Raw genomic sequence first — 21262 nt, 5'->3', positions numbered from 1 at the left:
ACTAAATCACCAGTCCCTAGCCCTTTGTTTTTTCTCTGGCTTCTGATTCTTTTCCAGCATTTATCATTTCCAAATTAATGTATGTGTGTTTGTATGTGTATGTGCATGTGTGTATGTATGTGTAATGTATGTGTATGTGTGTTTACTTGTTAGTCATCTGTCTCTCACACTGGACTATAAGCTCCATGAGGCCAGGAACTGAGAGATTCTATTTTGTTTACCACTATAGACAGTAGTGGCAAAGTGCCTGGCAAACAGCAGGAACTCAGGAATTATCAATTAAATAAATGGATGATAGAATTTTGTTATAGATAACATAATAATACTCATAGGTAAGAGTAGGTGAGTAAAATAAATATGTATCAAGAAGTCTTTAGTCATCTCATATCTCAAACTCCTTTGTTTCATCTTCCTGAGAAATCTGAAAGTATAGGTTATTCATGAGTCTTACCTCACTATCATTTATAGTCATGAGATATCAAATACTGGAAGGAAACAAAATATAAAACTATAAAAAGAAAAAGAAAACACATATTTTCATTAAAACAAAGAGAATGCAAATGTATTTCTTCTAAAACACGTTTTCTACTATAATAAAAAAGACATTGATTCTGAAATAAAAATAGGTTCAAATTTCTGACACAGCCTCCTTAAGAAGTTTAAGAAGTTAATTCTTTATGATTCTTCTGCCTTCAGTATAAAATGAGATTAATAATTCCTGTTCCATATCTCTCACTGGATCATTGACAGCATTTAAACAAACCTTGCATTTTATGCATTATTTATGTTTTTATTACAAATATGATACTTATGTTTGCTTGACTATAGCTAAGTGCTGGTTTTCCAATAGATAACATAATTTATATGAAATGTACTTAAACCTTAACTACTTTATGACTAATGAATAGAAAACAAAGCAATATGGCATGGCTAGAATAACTGGGAAGACTAACCTATGGCCCACCTGTTGTCTCATCTATCAGCCAACTAGCCTGATCTTGTTCACAGGGATCCAAGAAGCCAAGCATAAATCTGCTTTGTGATGGTACCACAAACCTTCCACCACATCTGGTTGATCAGAGAAAGTCACAGAATTTAGGGTTGCTGAAATAGACACCACTCCTTGAGAAGACAAGACTAAAACCATGGCGTAAAGGGGGATAGAACCAGGGAGGAGAAAAATGATGGTCATTTTTATCTACAATGTATCATAGCGGGTAACAAAGAACATATGATTTGGAAATCAAGAGGTGATTCATCACATAAACAGAACTAAAAACAAAAATCACATAGTCATCTCGATAGATGCAAAAAGGCTTTTGATAAAATTCAACATGCTTTCATTTCCTGGACAAACTAGGCACTGAAGGAACATTCCTTAATATAATAAGGGCTATCTATGACAAACCCATAGCCAATTACATACTGAATGGGCAAAAGCTAGAAGTATTCCTGTGAGAACCAGAACAAGACAAGGATGCTCACTCCCACCACTCTTACTCAACATAGTACTGGAAGTCCTAGCCAATCAATCAATCAATAGAAAGAAATAAAAGGCACCCAAACAGAAAGAGAGGAAGTCAAACTATCTTTGTTTGCAGATATAATTCTCTACTAGAGCACCACGTAGTCTCTAGACAAAAACCCCTTCAGCTGATAAACAACATCAGCAAAGTTTCAGGATTCAAAATCAATGTACAAAAATCAGTAGCATTTTTAGAAATCAATAATGTCCAAGCTGAGAGCCAAATCAAGAATGCAATCCCTTTGGGAGACCGAGGTGGGAGGATCACAAGGTCAAGAGATTGAGACAATCCTGGCCAACATGGTGAAACACAGCCTCTACTAAAAATACAAAAATTATCTGGGCGTAGTGGTGCATGCCTGTAGTCCCAGCTACTTGGGAGGCTGAGGCAGGAGAATTGCTTGAACCCGTGAGGCAGAGGTTGCAGTGAGCCGAGATCGCACCAATGCACTCCAACCTGGGCGTAGAGCGAGACTCCATCTCAAAATAAATAAATAAATAAATAAATAAATAAAGGAATGCAATCCCATCCACAATAGCCACCAAAAGGGCTAAGTATCTAGGAATACAACTGACCAGGGAGGCGAAAGATCTCTACAGTGAGAATGACAGAGCATTACTCAAAATATAAGAGATGATGCAAACAAATGGAAAAATGTTTATTCAATAAATCTTGCTGAGATAACTGGCTCATCATTTGCAGAAGATTGAAAATGGATCCCTTTGTTACACCATATACAAAAATCAAACTATCAACACAGTAAATAGACAAGCTACCGAATGGGAGAAAATATTTACAACTATGCGTCTGACAAATATCTAGTATCCAAAACCTATAAGGAACTTAAACAAATTAAAAAGAAAAAACCTCATTAAAAAGTGGTCAAAGGTCACGCAGAGACACTTTCCTTAAGAAGACATACAAACAACCAAAAAGAATATGAAAAAGTATTCAAAAGCACAAATCATTAGAAAAATGCAAATTGAAACAACGAGATACCATCTAACACCAGTCAGAATGGCTATTAAATGGTGAAAACATAAAAGATGCTGGAGAGGTTACAGAGAAAAGGAAATACTTATGCAATGCTGTTGGGAATGTGAATTGGTTCAGCCATTTTGGAAAGTGTGGCAATTTCTCAGAGAACTTAAAACAGAATTTTATTTGACCCAGCACTCCCATTACTTGGTCTATAAACAAATAAATGTAAGTCATTCTACCATAAACACCCATATATGTGGATGTTCATTGTGGCACTATTCACAATAGCAAAGACATGGAATCAGCCTAAATCTCCGTCAATAGTAGACTGGATAAAGAAAACAGTGGAAAACATAGTACATATACATCATGGAATACTATGCAGCCAGTATAAAAGAATGAAATCCTATCCTTTACAGCAACATGAATAGAGCTGGAGGCCATTATCCTAAGCAAACTATCAGAGGAACAGAAAACCCAGTTCTGCATATTCTTGCTTGTAAGTGGCAGCTAAACATTGAAAACAAGGAATACAAAGAAAGAAACGACAGACATTGGGACCTACTTGAGGAAAGAGGTTGGGAGGAGGAAGAGGATCAAAAACCTACCTATCAGGTACTATACTTGTTGCCTGGGTGAGTAAATGGTCTGTACAACGAACCCCCATCACAGATAATTTACCTATGTAACAAAACTGCACATGTACCCCTGAACCTAAAATAAAAGTGAAAAAAAAAAAGAATTTATCTGGTAGTCTTAATTTATTCAGGCTGCTATAACAAAGTATCAGAAACTGTGTGGCTTATAAACAATAGACATTTATTTCTCACAGTTCCTTGAGGCTGAAAAATCAAAGATTAAGGTGGCAGCAGATTCATGGCTGAGGGAGGGCCCAAGTTCTGGTTCATAGTAGGTGCATTCCCACCATGACCTCACATTGTGCGGGGGCGGGGAGAGGGGCAGCTAGCTCACTGGTCTCTCTTTTATAAGGGCACTAAATGCCAATTACGAAGCCTCCACTCCCTTGATTGAATCTCCTCCCAAAAGCCCAGCTCCTAAAACCATCACTTTGGGGATTAGGATTTCAAAATATAGTTTTTGTTTCTTTTTTTTTTGTTTGTCTTTTTCTTCATTTATTTATGTTTGAGGCAGGATCTTCCTCTCTCACCCAGGTTGGACTGCAGTGCTGTGGTCATAGCTGACTGCAGCCTCAAACTCCTGGGCTCAAGAGATTCTTCCACTTCAGCCTCCCAAGTAGCTGGGTCTGCAGGCATGCACCATCATGCCCAACTAACAGAATATGAATTTTGAGAAAACGTATGTATTTAGTGCTGTGTAATGGTGACAATTTATATTTCTATAATAGGCTATTTATTGAAAGTCTATAATAAGTAATACGGTGACCACATGATCTAAATCTTTTTATTTAAAACATCCTAGATATTCACAGTTGTTATAGATCTATTTTGCTTCAAAGTATTAAGACATGAAATGAGCTTCATCTCAGAGACTGATTAAAAACATGCCCAGGATCAATGGACACTTTAATAATGATGATTGCATTAACTAGTTGTTAAATAAATGCAAGGTCAGTGTGTATTTCAAATTGGTTTTGTTTGAAAGCACCTGCAACATCTATTTAATACATTGGATATGAACTGCTAGGAAAGTGTTCCATCCTAATATATCCTTTACAGAATTAATGCTTTTAACATGAGGCTATATTAATATGCATGTATATAATTATTGATTACTGAAATCCTTAAGACAATGAAAAATGTTTTAGTTGGCAGAAAAATAACTAAATGAGATGCTCACTTAGGCTAAGTTAGGGAATAGAAAACTATCAGAAATGCAGCTAGGAAATATTCAATGCTTTATTAAATACATGCATTTTTTTTAGATGGCGTCTTGCAAATATATGCATCTTGAATATCTCAAATATGCCAAGACAAGACTAGACATTGATCACATTAGAAGTAAACAAGGTGTATCATTCTGTTTTCTTAGGAAACAATATTCTAGTCATATAAAGCAAATATATGTAATTCTTTTAAATAATGACTAATGTTTTCAATAGGAAAAATAAGGATATACATGAGATAGTGATGAGGAATGATAATACTAAACAGGTCCAGGTCAATGTAACACACATATACTAACAGTAAATTAAGTAGGTATATGAAAATCAGAAGTTACCACAATTTAGACAAATAAATACATGAAAATGGTTTTGCCTTGTAAAGAGTATTGAATAATAGAATAACATTAAGTCAAATAAAAAAGCTAAAAATAGCCTTAAGATGTTCTCTGCTTTACTCTTAAAAAAACTTAGAACGATTTTTTGAATGAAATCAAATTTATAAAATTTATTTTAAAATAAATACTAAGGTATTATCAAAATGTAACATGACATAGAAAACCTAAAACAAAATTCAAAATATGATTTAAAAGCAGAATATTAATAGTCCAATTAAGTTCTCTTAGAAGTTAGGTTAATTATTATTTTCAAAATTAGCTTTACAATGAATCCTTACTGCATGCTTAGAAATTAGGCCTTTACATGAAGGGATATCAATATGTTCTAATGGTCTAAACGTCAAGAGAATTGTCAGTGTTTAAAATAATTAATGGCTTCCTATTACAGCAAATATATACCAATACTCAATGTATGAATTTAAATTCATGTATGAGTGAGTAAATGGATGAGATGGACAAATGGATGGATGGATGGATGGATGGATGGATGGATGGATGGATGGATGGATAAGTGGATGGATGGATGGATGGATGGATGGATGGATGATGGATGGATGTGTAAGTGGATGGATGGGTAAGTGGATGGATGGATTGCAAATATGGAGTTTCTAATAAATTATTAGCAAAGGAAGGCATCTAACCTTACAAAACAAGACAACTGTCATAGACATATTACTTTTTACATAGTGCAAATAAGATCCTTCTGCTTTTGAGTTGTTAATATCATTTTCATCACTTAATAAAAAATCTCCATGGAGGAAAAAACTAACAAAGGGATTCTGGAGCCAAAAGCCAGTTAAACTCACTCCAGTTACTAACACAATAGTTCAATGATTCTTCTTTGTACTCAAGTGTAATAAAAGATTTCCCCACCAACCACCTTTTCAGAGAAGAGAAACCCTTTTATTCACAAACTTTAAGACTTGCTATAAATAAAAGTTGAAAAATGATTTAAATTTGAAAACACAGAAGTTAATTAAAAAGCTAGATCAGGCCAGGCGTGGTGGCTCACACCTGTAATCCTAGCACTTTGGGAGGCTGAGGTTGGCGGATCTCTTGCGGTCAGGAGTTCAAGACCAGCCTGGCCAACATGGTGAAATACTTTCTCTACTAAAAATAAAAAATTAGCCAGGCATGGTGGTGCATGCCTGTAATCCCAGCTACTTAGGAGGCTGAGGTGGGAGAATGGATTAAACCCTGGAGGTAGAGGTTGCAGTGAGCTGAGATCTCACCAGTGCACTCCAGCCTGGGCAATAGAGTGAGACTCTGTCTCAAGAAAAAAAAAAAAAAAAAAAAAAAAAAGATCAAATATGTATTTGTAAAGGGATTTACATTTACATATGTAAATGTAAATATGCTGTAAAAGCAAGCAGAGTTGGTAAACATGGTGATTTGTTGGTTATATTCAAATTGTCTGAATATGTATGATAGACTGTTATTGATTATTGAGCAGGCTGATTTCACTTATGATTATCTTTTCTGTTTATAGAAAGATCTGTACATTAATAAGTCTATTTTCTTTAGGAGTATATAATCTTTTTACAGATTATAAATATTCACCATCACTGTGAGAGATGCTTGAAGGAAATAGGTATGACGAGATGCTAGGAAAGAAAAGCTTTCCTGAGAGAAAGCAGCAGATACATCTGTAAACAACATAAACACATACAAATTTTATAGTCCCTTGATATCATCGAGTGGTTTTCTAGTTCATACCGGGAGACCAGAGTTAACTTTTCCTTCATCTTTATGGCATTTTATCTTTCAGACTAATATTACCATGACTCAGTAAAAACTTAGTGATTCCACTTGAGACTTCCATGGCTTTTACTGACATACACAATTTCCAGAAGAGTCAGGCCCACCTTGTTTTGGTGGCAGTTTTGATGTGGTTATAATTTATGTCTTTGGATCTCTGATTTGTAATGCATGCTCACCTTGCTTTGAGTTGTGTGTATCTGTGAGGGTGTGTTAGAAACAAGTGCTTGGTGCCACAAAGTGAAAACCAGCATTCAGGCAAAAAGTTTTCTCAGCAAGGCAATTTACTTCTGCAGAAGGGTGCTGTGTGTGTCAGCCATGATCTCAAGAGCACACCAAACAAAGGTGGGAAGGGGTTTTTATCCCTAATGCAGTCCCTATCCCTGTGTCCTTCCCTTATTAGCTGGGGTTGGACTGCACAATATAAGCTGATCCCGGTTGGCTAAGACTTAAACTTTTCCAAGTAGGGAGGAAGGGGGTAGGAGTGGTTCTTCTGCTACAGCACAAGGCATGTCGGGACATGTCTGGGCAAGTAAGGGCACAACAAGAGCAGGAGTGCTCCTTGCAGGCTAAAAACAAGAAAGTACAAGGAGGTGGGGCCTCCAAACCAAGGACATTACACTATTAAACCCTTTGAAGGGGAATTCACCATCTCTGGCAGGTGTCTAAAGTAATTTTACAAGGCACAATCTACATGGATTCCTGTTGTCAAATTTCTTTTATTTAAACACAGCCTTCGCCTGGAATTGTTCTACTGATATAAAGCATCATGATGGCCTAGCAATTCACACTTCTGCAGAAAAGGAAGTCAGGAAAGAGGTGAGTTATTGACAACAACTACAAAAACATCCTCCAAGCATTGCCCTTTCATGGGCCTTGTAACAATTTGTATGGTCTGAGCCCCACAGTCAGTTGAAATGTAGCCTATGTGAACATCATGACAACAGAAAGGATCTCAAGCCACTTGCAGATTCTTGTTTGTCCTCATGGGACTTAGACCCGTAGCTTCTAGATTGCTGTTGTGACCCTTATGAAATACATTGAACCTTGTTTATGGTTATTACATCAGTAATTCCACACCTCCAAGAGGGAGATGATCACAGAAAGCAGTAATTCCTAAACTTTTGCACACATCAGAATCACAGCGAGTTGATGGAACACAAATTACTGAGCTTCCAATGTTTTCATTTAGTTGGTCTGAAGTGGTTTGTAATTCGAAGACAGAGCACATGCTATGCAACTGAGAAAAGGCTCTGGGTACTGTGCAGCACCAGAAAATTTCAGTCTACTCTGATGACTATCAGTATGTTTCTTCCTGCTGCACGAAATTCTTTGCCTTTGTTATTGAATTACTTTTGTATTTTCTGTAGAGTCTTGTGTGTACACTCAGTGATATAATTGGCCCTATATAACTGCTTTAGTTATCTGTTGCTGCATGTTGAATAATGCCAAAACTTAATGGCTTAAAAGCAAAAGCTATCATGGTTTCTGTGGGTGAAGAATTTGGGAAAGCCTTCACTGGGGATTTCTGTCGTGAAGTTGCAATCAAGATGTCATCTGAAGTGACAGAGGTTGAAAGGCTTGACTGTGGCTGCTTTCAAGGTGATATGGTAGAAGTTCATGCTCGGTGGTGGTTCTCTCCATGTAGGCTTTTCATAGGACTGACTGCTGAGGGGCCCCACAGCATGCCAGCTGGCTGTACATACAGTGTTTCAAAAAAAAACACAATGCAGAAGCAATTGTTTTTAATGACTTAGCCTTTGTTGTCACATTGTGTCACTTCTGCTATATTCCATTGGTCATGTTGATCAGCCTGGGCACGAACATCAGAAAGACCATCAGGCATCATCGTGGATGCTGACTCTCAGTGTCACATACACATTTTGCTCTTGCAATGGGCTGAATATTTATGCCTCCCCAAATGTATATGTTGAAGTTTCCAGCCCCAAGGTGATGGTATTAGGAGGTGGAGCCCTCTGGGAGGTGATTAGGTCATGAGATACCCCCTTCATGAAGGAGAAGAATACCCTTAAGAAATAGTCCCAAGGGAGTTTAGTGACGTTATAGTGAGAAGACATCCATCTGTAAAGGAAATGGCCCTAACTATACACCAAATCTGCCAGCACTTGTTCTTGGATTCCCGTGCCTCCAGAATTGTGAGAAATGAAATCCTATCGTTTATAAGCTTACCATGGTTCTTTTTAGTGATAAGATAGTAATCAGAATTCAGGTGCTAGAATATATTACGTGGCCTGACATTGCTTCCGGTATATTTCTAAGGACAGAGTTAGAGAAATATAGCTATGTATGTATTTTGAAAAAAAGCACTTTAATACATGAATTTATATTAATACTTAGAATATAATTGTTTTATTTTCTTATTTTGCAGTGGAGAAATAATTGACTATTTTCAACATTTTATTTTGAACTAACTCTAGATTTAAAGAAGCGTTACAGAAGAAGTACAGAAATTTTCAAATGACTCTTACTCAGTTACTCTTGGTGTCAATATTTTATTTAAGCATAGTTCAGTCATCAAAATGAGAAAATTAATATTACTCAATACAGTTTTTTTAAAGTTACATTTGGAAAAAATTTAATATATAGAAACATTGCAAAGAACAGTGCAAAAATCACACATATTTTCTTTATATTTAGCTTTTGTATATGTTAGCTTTGTTTGTTTTATTATTTTTGTTTCTTTGTGTGTGTAAATACACACACATTATCAAGTGTTGCACAAAATTATTGTATTATATAGGTATTATATACATGCATGTATTATATATGCATATAAAATATATATTGCATATACATTCCTGTGTTTGTGTATATACATATATAAACAGGGCACATATTAAAAATACTTTTATTGAATTGAGAGTTGTTTACTTATTATAGTTTTTTAGTGCTGAGTATATCACAGTGAATTTTTTAAGAATAAGGATAATGTTATAAATAGTAGTGTCAAGAACTTAGATAACTTAAACCTTTACTCAATGCTTTTATCTATGTTATGATCTGTATTCAAATATTGTCAGTTGACCTTATAAAGTCATTTGTAGTTTGGCTTTTATCTCCTATTACAGGATTCAGTCTAGGATAACACATTATATTTACTTGTCATGTCTTTTAAGTTCCCTTTAATATGGAACAATTCCTAAGCTTTTCCGTGTAATTTATGATGTCATTTTTTGAAGAATACATTAATTTTGATTGTAATGAAATGTTCTGCATCTTATGTTTATCTGATATTTTCTCAAATAGAATTTAGATGTCATAGCACAATGTTCTTTTTTAAGTGTTTTTGTTCCTTAATTGAATCTCTTTAATGAGTCAGTTCCAAAAAGCTTTTGAGAAAACACGATTTGCCTTGCCCCTAAAAAATTTCCAAAGCAACATAAATTACTTGTGTGATACAGATTCTAAAAGGGTTGGATCTCTGTACAATTCGAGGCAAGTGAGGACAAATTATAGGTGGGGGAATATCTTTTTCTTCACTATTTTCAAGTCTAAAACTCCTGCATGTGATAATACACCGGAGGGCTTCTCTAACCCTTTGCCTTTCAAAACTTTAAACTCTTTGGCTTTAAGAGAAACAATGAAGAAATATTTTCACTGGGCCAAGTGAACATTCTTTTCTCAAATCAATAAAGTCTTTTCTGAGACTATGGGCAAATACAAGTATTTATTTTTAAAACAAAGGAAACCTAGGGTGGGGAGATACTTGGTAGGGTACATATATTTTCTTTTTTTTGAGACGGAGTCTGGCTCTGTCGCCAGGCTGGAGTGCAGTGAGGCGATCTCCGCTCCCTGCAACCTCCACCTCACAGGTTCAAGCTATTCTCCTGCCTCAGGCTCCCAAGTAGCTGGGATTACAGGCGCCTACCACCACACTCAGCTAATTTTTGTATTTTTAGTAGAGACGGTGTTTCACCATGTTGACCAGGATGGTCTTGATCTCTTGACCTCGTGATCCTCCCACCTCAGCCTCCCAAAGTGCTGAGATTACAGGCATGAGCCACTGCGTCCAACCTTGGTAGGACAGATATTTAACAACCTAAAATAACAAAGGTTATTATTATATAGTCACTTAAAAAATATGTTTTGGAAAAGTCGTTAGATTGTGGCTCTTCTCTTTTTTATATTAACGTATGATACATATCACCAAGGAACCTTTGCAGTAATATACAAAATAACTACTAAGATAACTGCTCTTACTTCTACTTGTCTTTTAGAATAGTAATTTGACTCCGTTTCTCTCTGCAATGGGGATTATACCAGATGTGAACCATGTAGGAGATTGTTAATGGTTAATTTCTGCTTCCATGGAAACTACCCTGGTGTCCCTGGTTTTAAATGACTTCCTGCAAGCTGACACCAGGGGCAGCTGCTCAAAGAAACAGACTAATGCACTATGCCGGGAGAAGAAAACCTTTAATATTTAACCTCATCTGTGTTACATATATCAGTAAATGTTTCTAATAAATATACCTATAAATATTTATTTCCTATATACTTAATATGTAGACTATATTTTGAGCATATATGTAATCGTGATTTAAAAAGTGTGTCCATTTAAATGAACAGTGATGTTGAAAGTTTCAGTACATCTCTTTAAACATCTCAGAGGTTAAGATCCAGCTCATTAAGGACCTGTTTAGTATTTCCATTGACATCAGAATGTGATAATTAAGAATGGGATAATTAAGGCATTGTTGCTGACCTCAAGGAGCTATCAACCTGGTCATAAAGTAGATCACAAAAAGATAATTTTAAGGCAAATACCAATTGCAGTAAGCAATAATAAATACAGAGGACATTACAGAAGTATTTAGAAGGGGTAAATTAACCTGGCTGGAGGAACATTACTCACAAGGAGCTAAGTTAATTAGATAACACTTGAATAGTAAAGGAAGAATCAAGTGAAAAACCTAACAAACAGGGCAAGTAGAATGTCACAGCAGAGTGGAGGACAGCATTAAGAAAGGCACGGGGAGCTGGGCATGGCAGTTCAGGCCTGTAATCTCAGCACTTTGGGAGACTGAGGCAGATGGATTGCTTGAGGTCAGGAGTTTCCGACCAGCCTGGCTAACATGGTGAATCCCTGTCTCTACTAAAAATGCAAAAATTAGTCAGGTGTGGTGGCAAGCACCTGTAATCCCAGCTACTTGGGAGACTGAGGCAGGATAATTGCTTGAACCTGGGAGACAGAGGTTGCAGTGAGCTGAGATCATGCCACTGCACTCCTGCCTGGGCAACAGAGTGATACTCCATCAAAAAAAAAAAAAAAAAAAAAGATAAAAGAAAGGAATGGGAGAGAAAGCAGTATGTTGTATGGATTTATTCAGGAAACAGCAAGTCATTTGGGGTGTTGAAACAAGGAATACAAGGGAACAGTGACTAAGAAAGAGGAGAATCTTGTGAAATTTATAATATGGAGGGGCCCATCATGTTAATCTTTATATTGTGATATTTGTATTGTGAATTTATATATTCTAGAAGGTGGGGAGCCAGAGAAATGCTTAAAACACTGAAAAGCATGGTGAAATACAATGTTTAGATAGGTCACTCTGGTGGCCGGCCATGACACAAATGGATTTGAGGCAAGGAGCCAGTGAGCGAGAGACTCCTCCAGTGGACCAAGCCAGAAGCTATGAAGACCTAACAGAAAACAAAGAGAGGAGAGATGTAAAACACAATGTAGTTTAATGTATGCCAAACACAAATCCTATTGAGCTTCAGGATTTCTGACACTGAATGAGACTTTGGAAAGGAGGTGGTAAACAGTTGGGTTTAGTCTGATACCCACACTATAAGTTCTTATGTTTCTATATACTAATTTAAAAATTATACATAGTTAGATACCATGAGTTGACCAGCATTTATTACTTCCACGTATTTCCTGTGTTACTTGGTTTATATGTTGCATTTTTCTCAACTGTTTTGCCTGTATTTCGCACTCTGAAAAGAGTGTTAAAATGGTATTGAAATTTGACAGATTATGTTTCTCCCCGCATTGGCTGGGCACACAGGTTAATGCTCCATTTTAAATATGACATTATCTGACTATGAAAAGGCTATGTTATTTCTTTATAACCTTTTTCATCATTTAAATAATGTGCCTTGACACTTCCTGAAAACATAAGCAAAAGCCCATGATTGTCTTGATTAAATGCTAATGAAGAAATTCCTTTCTGAAAACCTGTACCACACAAATTTCAGACATAATATTTTAGTTCATTTTCTGTTGCTATAACTGAACACCCAAGAGGGTAATTTGTTTTTTAAAATCGAAATTTCTTACAATTCTGGAAGCTGGGAAGTCCAGTGTCCAGGGTCCGCATCTGGTGAGGACCTTCTTGCTGATGGGGACTCTGTGCAAAACCCCCAGGCAGCACAAGGCATAATAATGTGGCGAGGTAAGATGAATGTGCTAACTCAACTCCCTCTTCCTCTTCTTATAAAGCCACGAGTACCACTCCTGGGAAAATCAAATAATTCGTTAGCCCAATAATCTATTAATCCAGGAATGGCCCAATTTCTCCTCATGACTCAATCACCCCTTAAAGGCCTTACCTCTCAATATTTCCACATTGGAGGTTACGTTTCAACAGGAGTTTCAGAGAGGGTAAACAATCAAACCGTACCATACAATATTGAGCTAAAATTTTCCATTGGGCATTGTTAATGCCTCTTTTAAATAAAATAATGTTCTCTCTATTATTTAATTATTGATGTCTTCCTTGATTCGCTATCAATAAATATAGAGTTCAAGAAACTATTTCAGTCTTAAAATCTTACATGACAAAAAAATGGAAAACTTCAAATTACACATCATTTCATCTATAATTTTCATAGCCAGTTAAACAAAGTGCTTCCTAATGTTACCTAGCTGGAGCATAAAACTGACAGCAATACTAGTAAGTTTGGCAAAGGATATGGAATGTCTGTGAATCTTGTTAAAGACTGTTTTTTATATTCAGTAATTCAGAAGAAGAATTTGGCCTAATTAGGAATCTAAAATGACTTAAAAGGGTCAAGGAAACATATGAAAACACCCACAAACGAAAGAGCTAAACTGTCATCTAGGATGCGAATTTTTACATCTAACTCAGATAAGAAAAATTAAGCTTTCCATTCTAAAAAAGAAAAATGCATCATATTAAAATTATATTAGGTGCTATTAAATTCAGATTTCCAATTCTAACTTGGGAAATGTATTGCTTCAGCAAAGAGCATTCCTATGTAAAACTGATGCAAACTTTGAGTGCACACACTGTGAAATCTGTGTTAGAGATCAGGAGAAATCTCCTTTGATCAATGTGAGCATGTCTGCTGATCTCTAACATAGATTTCACAGTGTGTGCACTCAAAGTTTGTATCAATTTTACATAGGAATGTTCTTTGCTGATGCAACATTGATCAAAGGAGATTTCTATCTGCTACAGATACACGATGCTTACAGAAGACTTCCATTCCCTAAAGACGCAATAGGACATTAAAAGGCAATCTTTCTGCTGGAGACTGCTTATTCTTTATCTTGCCTCAACCTCAATTTATGTGTTCATGCTCGAGGCCGAGGCGGGCAGATCACAAGGTCAGGAATTGGAGAACAGCCTGACCAACATGGTGAAACCCCGTCTCTACTAAAAATACAAAAATTAGCCTGTCACGTGGTGGGAGCCTGTAGTCCCAGCTACTCGGGAGGCTGAGGCAGGAGAATGGCGAGAACCCGGGAGGCGGAGCTTGCAGTGAGCCAGAAATCAGGCCACTGCACTCCAGCCTGGGCCACAGAGCGAGACTACATCTCAAAAAATAAAATAAAATAAAATAAAAAATAAAAAAATAAAAATAAAAATAAACAACGAAGTGGTTGAAATTATTTACTAACAATGTAGATCACATGGAACCTGTCACACATGTGTCCAAACCAAGATGGAAACCAGTTCTGTTTACTATTAATAAGGCAAGTAAATTTTACAGTGAAAGGGGAACAGAAGAAAAGGAAACTATGGAAGCCATTGTAAAGCGTATGTGGAGGGGGACAGTTGGGTTAGGGTAAAAATGAGGCAGTGGGAAAATAAAACTCTAAAATAGAGGAGACATATACATATATAGAGAGTATTACATATATATGTAGAGAGAGTGTCTGTTTTTGTTTTTTAGTGTATGTATTCATATTAAAAAACAAATGCAATCTGTTAAACTATCAATTCAATGACAGACATTAATCAGGCATCCCTGTTACATTAAATACTGTTTTGAAACAACTTTTAGACGTTAAATAAAAACACACACAATGTTTTCTGATTCAGAAAGCAAAAACAAGTACTGTCTAATATTTTGAAGACGGAAAGCCCCCACACCGTATAAAATGAGAATGCATACTTTAAATGTTCCGGAGAATAGCTGTAACTTTCCCTTCAGCTGTAAAGAGATTTCTTTTCTAATACTTCCTTTAGTATTCATTATACATGTTTAATATGATTTATTTACTCCAAATAATTGTTTGCTCTACTCCTGATATCATTGCATGGTTCTAGTTTGATAGATATTTCAGGCATATAGAATTTCTTAACACTAAATAAAATTAAAAAGAAAATATGTGTTCTACAAGATAATCGCATGAACTTTTCAATTTTAAAAGTTGTATATACATACTGATATTAAGTATGAAGGATGACAGAATATGCACCCCAAAATATGCCACTTTACCATAAAGATTGCTTTCATCTAAAGGCAGTTGAAAAACAGTGAATGAAAGGATGTCATTGCAATCTTCCCTTTTCTGTCTTGAAAACAGATTAAAACTCTCACACAAAAGACGTCCTCCTTGTATCAGGAGAAAAGAAAAATTCTTTGATTCTCTCATAGCTGAGAGAATCTGTACCAATAAATGTCATTTAATTATTTTTATCTTCCATTAGACTCTACATAATTCAGTTACTTTTCCACAATTGCCTCTTTTTGTTCAACCTAATACAAAAGCATATAGGTTTTGCAAATTACTAGAGTTTTCATTTCCCTGTAAGAACTCCTGTGGCATGTAAAACTTATATTGAATTTGTATGCTTTTCTCCTATTAATCTATCTTAGATCAATTTAATTATCAGACCCAGCCGGGACTCTAAGAGGGGAGAGATAATTTTTACTCACCTACTACTCATTTTCCAAGTAAACGTATTATGAGCAGGTAGTTAAAAATGCTTTTGTCAATGCATATTCCCGAAAGACTCATTGCATTCATGTTACATTTCTCATTGTCCCTGAATGATCTTCCGTCTCTAATTTGAAAGACTTGCAAAAACAGTACTAAGTGAAAATTGGAACTTGAGGATTTTTAATAAATGTGTTTAAGCATATAGCCAAGGGAGATAATTCATCATCAGATAATTATGGGTCTTGTTTTAAAAAAAGAAAGAACTGGCTTGGGCGCAGTGGCTCACGCCTGTAATCCCAGCACTTTGGGAGGCCGAGGCGGGCGGATCATGAGGTCGGGAGATCGAGACCATCCTGGCTAACATGGTGAAACCCCGTCTCTACTAAAAATGCAAAAAATTAGCCAGGCATGGTGGCGGCGCCTGTAGTCCCAGCTACTCGGGAGGCTGAGGCAGGAGAATGGCGTGAACCCGGGAGGCCGAGCTTGCAGTGAGCCGAGATCCGGCCATTGCACTCCAGCCTGGGTGACAGAGCGAGACTCCGTCTCAAAATAAATAAATAAACTAACTAACTAAACTAACTAACTAACTAACATGTCTTGTTTCCTACACGATGTGTTACTTGAGGTACATAAGTTATCCTATTTAATCTTCACAGTGACTTTCTGAGATCAGTTTTACGTCCTAAATTTAAGATGAAAAGTCTAGAATTTGCAAAGGTTTATGAAAGTGTTCATGATCACATAGCTAATATACAGTGTGGTAGCTGTGGCTGTGCTCACTATATTGGCTCTCCCCTCCTTTGTTGGGATTTGGGAAGACTTCCAAGTTTTCCAAAAAGGAAAGCTGGAACCACATGACTAGATGGTTTATTGGCTGTGAAAGGAAGTGGAATGCGTCCCTTTTGGTAGGAGGCTGTTAGAAGCAAGTGGAAGTTCTCCATGCCACTGTTCCACTGACACTGCAATTATGGCAGCTACAAGTGGACATAAAGTTACTGTAAAATAGAAGTGGCCTAGATTCCTGAGTTACAACAAGAATAAAATTGCTCTGGAGAGCTACCAACTAGCTTTGGACTTGAATGAGTGAGAATTAATTTTTGCTAGATTCCATTCAGGGTGTATTTGTAACTGTAGCAGTCAAGCCTGTCCTAAATAGTACATAAAATGGGGGAAAACAGAATAACACTTTCTTGTTTTACACAAGGTAACAATGTGTGTGAGTGTGTTGTGAGTGAACATGGTGTACAGTGAGGCACTTTAAGTGGGGCTGATTTTTTCCTTCTGTATTAGAAACATTGGCATTGAAACTAGTACAAGGTAGATATGGAATATGACAGCTTCTGAAGGGTTTCTGAGTTGTAGACACCTGTGAATAAATCAGCATGCGTTATCTAAGAATAAAATTTGTTTGGCAACAGATATATATATATGTATATGTAGTCATAGGTGTTATTTTTTAATAACTTGCTCTTAATTTTGTGAAAATTTCCGTGCATTGAATTTTGAATATCCCTTTGTAAAATGTAGAATTTGGAGAAACTTCTAAAGAGTAAAACACAACCAAAGTGCAATCTGTTCTGTTTCTTGTTCAATTCATGGATACGTTTGAAAACATGTGTCTACACGACACATCTACGCAAACACACACCTGAACTTCGCTACTCTATCCGTTGGAATTTCTTATGAGATTTCTTAGAAATTTTTTTTAATTGTAGGAAAAATGCCAAATGTTAATATTTCTGGAGAAACAGTACCTGCCATGTGCAAAAGCCAGGATTGACTAAAATATAAATTGAAAATTCAACGTCTCCTCACCTTAAGAGGATAATCACAACAAAGACTCAACCTATGTTTTAACATGACTTTTCATTTCCCCTAGTAACACACTGAGAAATAGCCTATTAACACTTCGTGCAAGTCCTTGGGACTAATATTTATAATGTTCTATCTCTGCTTTTCTCCTCCATTCATCTGTTAACTATCACAAAAACTCAAAAATCTTCGCCTGCACTATATGTCAGTGAGAGTAAAAAAGGGAAAAAATAAAATAAAAAGAAAAAATAATAAGTGACTGGAGTGACTGTTGACCTTCATTTTTGCTCTTATTATATAATCACACCAATGGTGTCACACTTGACATGTGCCACTCACTCCATGAACCTACTCAGGACACGTGTCTTGGTCTACCCCTGAAAGAAATCAAATTTCCTCATAGCCGTTTCCTACTTTAAGATCAGCCAGGATGAATTAGGTTTCTTTTACTTACAGGAAGGAGGTTCAATAACCTCCTTCTATTTTTTGTGGAATTCTCAATTTTTCTGAAACACCCAGTGAAATCTGTTCATTTGTCAGGTATATTTCATACTTCCATTGTAATTTGATTCATAACTTTGAATTATCTTAATAATATTTAGAGTAAATTTCATATAAAACCTGCAAGCAAATGTAAGAATTAATTTCAATATGAGTCAGTGTCTATTAATGTAAAAGGAACGGATTTTGTAACCATGAGGAAAGGGTGAAATAAATTGAAATTACACTAAATTTTTGCAACATAAAATTTACCCAGAGACTATTTTAAAACACTAGGATAGAAAAGAGAGGGTAGATTTTGGGGGGGGGAAACACCTACATTATTTTGTGCCAAAATATGCAGTGATATTTATAAAATGTGGTTTTTTCTTTGACAGATTATTAATGGTCTAGAAAAAATGAATTACGGTAGAACAAAAAACAAGAAAAATACAGTAATAGCTCAATTTAAAGTAAAAAAAAAAAAGAGGATGATATATTTAATTATTACTCATTGAAAAACCAGATGATGTATTGATTCTATTGATAATAAATAAACTCAGGTGAAGAATCACTCATCATAATTATCTTCTATCTCGACACTATTTTTTCTATCTCTACTATATCCTACTCAACATCTTAATACATGTTACAGCACTGCTAATTTAGCTTTAAATAATGGGCTGAGAGGATTAAATCACTGCAGATTAATTGAAAGAGAATAACACAAAGAACATCCTGTCAGATCCCTTGGAAACTAAAGGAAGAGGACAGGGATTAGCTTAGAAAATCCCATATGAAGAAATTAATTATCACATGTTCTTGATAAGCAATCATCTTCCCCCCCCCATTGAAGACTGTTCTCCTTCTCTCCTACTTTACAGTTTTACTATTTATGGCCTAACTGTAAGATAGCATAAATCTCAAGGACCTATTGTTTTTTCTAGTCTTTTTTCCAGTTTCTCTTAGATCATGTCTGCTCGAAAGCAAATTTTGAGATGGTTTTGAGTGATGGATGTTTACTTAAGAGTGCTCTTGGGAGTAACATCTATAAAATCATTGTGGGAGCAAGGAGGAGGAGACCTTGGACTGCAAAGGAGTTAATGTATAAGTTTCAACTAATCCTGTGAGACTGGAATGGCCCCTCAAATTTGTCTCAAGTTGAGGCAACTTGGTCAGGCATTTGCATCCTACAATTGATAAGTGATTGGGTGCCCAGAGAGAGAGACAGCAAGAAGCAAGAATGAGAGTGAGACTGAACATGAGAGAGTGAGAGATGTAGATATACCTCAGGATATGAAGTTTATTTATTTTTTGTGTGAAGTGTAAGATTTGTGTCTAGCTTCTTTACTTTACATAAGGACATCCCATTGTTCCATCACCATTTGTTGAAAAGATATCTGTCCTCTGAATTACCACCACACTTTGTCAAAAATCAATTGACTATGTTTGTGTGGGCCCATTTTTGGATGCTACATTTTATCTTTGGAGATAATCTTTCCAAATTTGGGGTGGTTTCTTTATAATAGTGAGGTACAATTATGTACACATTAAAAAAAGTCAAAGTTATCGAATACATAACAGATAACAGGAGTAACTAAATCATGTTAAGATGACATAGAGTTTGAATCAGACAGAATTGAATTTGCACTTGCATTGCTGATTATATGTATATAATATTGTCAATTTATTTGAGCCTTAATTTCTATAACTGTAAAATGAACATGATAAATACTGACTTGATAAGGTTATATTAAGTTATCTAAATTATGTAGGTATCTATAATAATATTTCTCAAATGACTCAGATTTCCATGACTAAGTAGCTCTTTCCAATATTTATTTGTGTGTTTTAGATTTTATTATAATAAAAATAAATAAATAGCAGCATATTTTGGATCAACAAGATAAACTCTTTACAACCAAATACGAACACGTGAATCTTGAATTCATTGCATTTTATGTGTGAAGAAAATTTAAATTATACCATAAAAAATAGTGTAAATGAGGATTCACATATAGAAAAGAGGTAGCATTTTGACAGATTAGATTGTGCAAAGTAGATTAGGTAAGTTGAAAACAAAATATGAGATAAATATTTAACATCATAATCTATAAAATACTAACATTTCAGCAGAGTATACCAGCATGTGGCTTTATTACCAAGTTAAACAATTCTATAGTAATACTAACTGGAAAACATTTGCATGTGTGTGTATTGAAACAATTCATATATACAATATTATTTTAGGGGGATTTAGCTAAATGTTTCTTTGAAATCATAAGTAGTGGTTAAAATAAGTACATTGTTTAAAAGGATAATTAATTTTAAAGTACAAAAATTTCAAATAATATTTATGTATTCAATATTTGTATATATTTATGCATATATACATATATAAGGCATTTTACTTTAAACAAAAGAATAAACAATTAAAAATGAAATAAAATGCTACACTTAATATAGTTTTATTTAAATGATGGTTTATAACAAGATAAATGTCTTTAATTTGATTTATATTGATTCTTAATGTTTTTTGCTATTAAGTAATATTACTTTGGTTGTATTAGTGAAATTAGACTACAAGAACAAGAATTTTATTTTTGAACTTAATTTACAGTTATATTTAAATAGTATTGTGCTACAAATATTCTAAATTTAAGTTAAACTCAATAATAATTTTAAACAAACAATTATAGAAATAATGCAGAATAGAGTTTCATCTATATAGCACCAATAATTTAGAAAACAAATTTGATCAATGAACTTAATTTTGGGGGATTTGTTTTTGGTTAATTGGATTAGTCTACATTTCCATAGGTTAGCTCTTTAAAAAATCTAGGTTTCTAGAAACACACATACAAAAAATCCAATAGAAAATAAAAATAAACACCAAACTCCAATAGGAATCATATTTTTTATGTTTTTAAGAGGAAAAAATGTATAAACATATTGTAATTACCGTATTCTCTAAATAATTAGTAAAAGATGAAACTCATTTAATAATACAACAAATAAAAAATGTTTACTTCATATCATGTTTTTGACAGAGGAGAGAACAGGAGAACGTAAGTTTACAAAAGAAACACAAAGATGGGTAAAGAAAGATATTCTGAAAGAGAAAAAGAGTAAGACACATCAGTGACAGAAAAAAAGGACAGAGAGCAAGACATTGTCCAAAACAATAGAACAGGAAGTGTGTAAAGTGAAAGACACACAAGAAGAAGGAAGTTGAGGAAGGAATAGGGAGAGGAAAACAGTCATCACCATGTCCTCATAAATC

This window comes from Papio anubis, chromosome 4 (assembly GCF_008728515.1).
Source record: "Papio anubis isolate 15944 chromosome 4, Panubis1.0, whole genome shotgun sequence".
NCBI lineage: Eukaryota > Metazoa > Chordata > Mammalia > Primates > Cercopithecidae > Papio > Papio anubis.
This window is presented reverse-complemented; position numbering follows the sequence as displayed.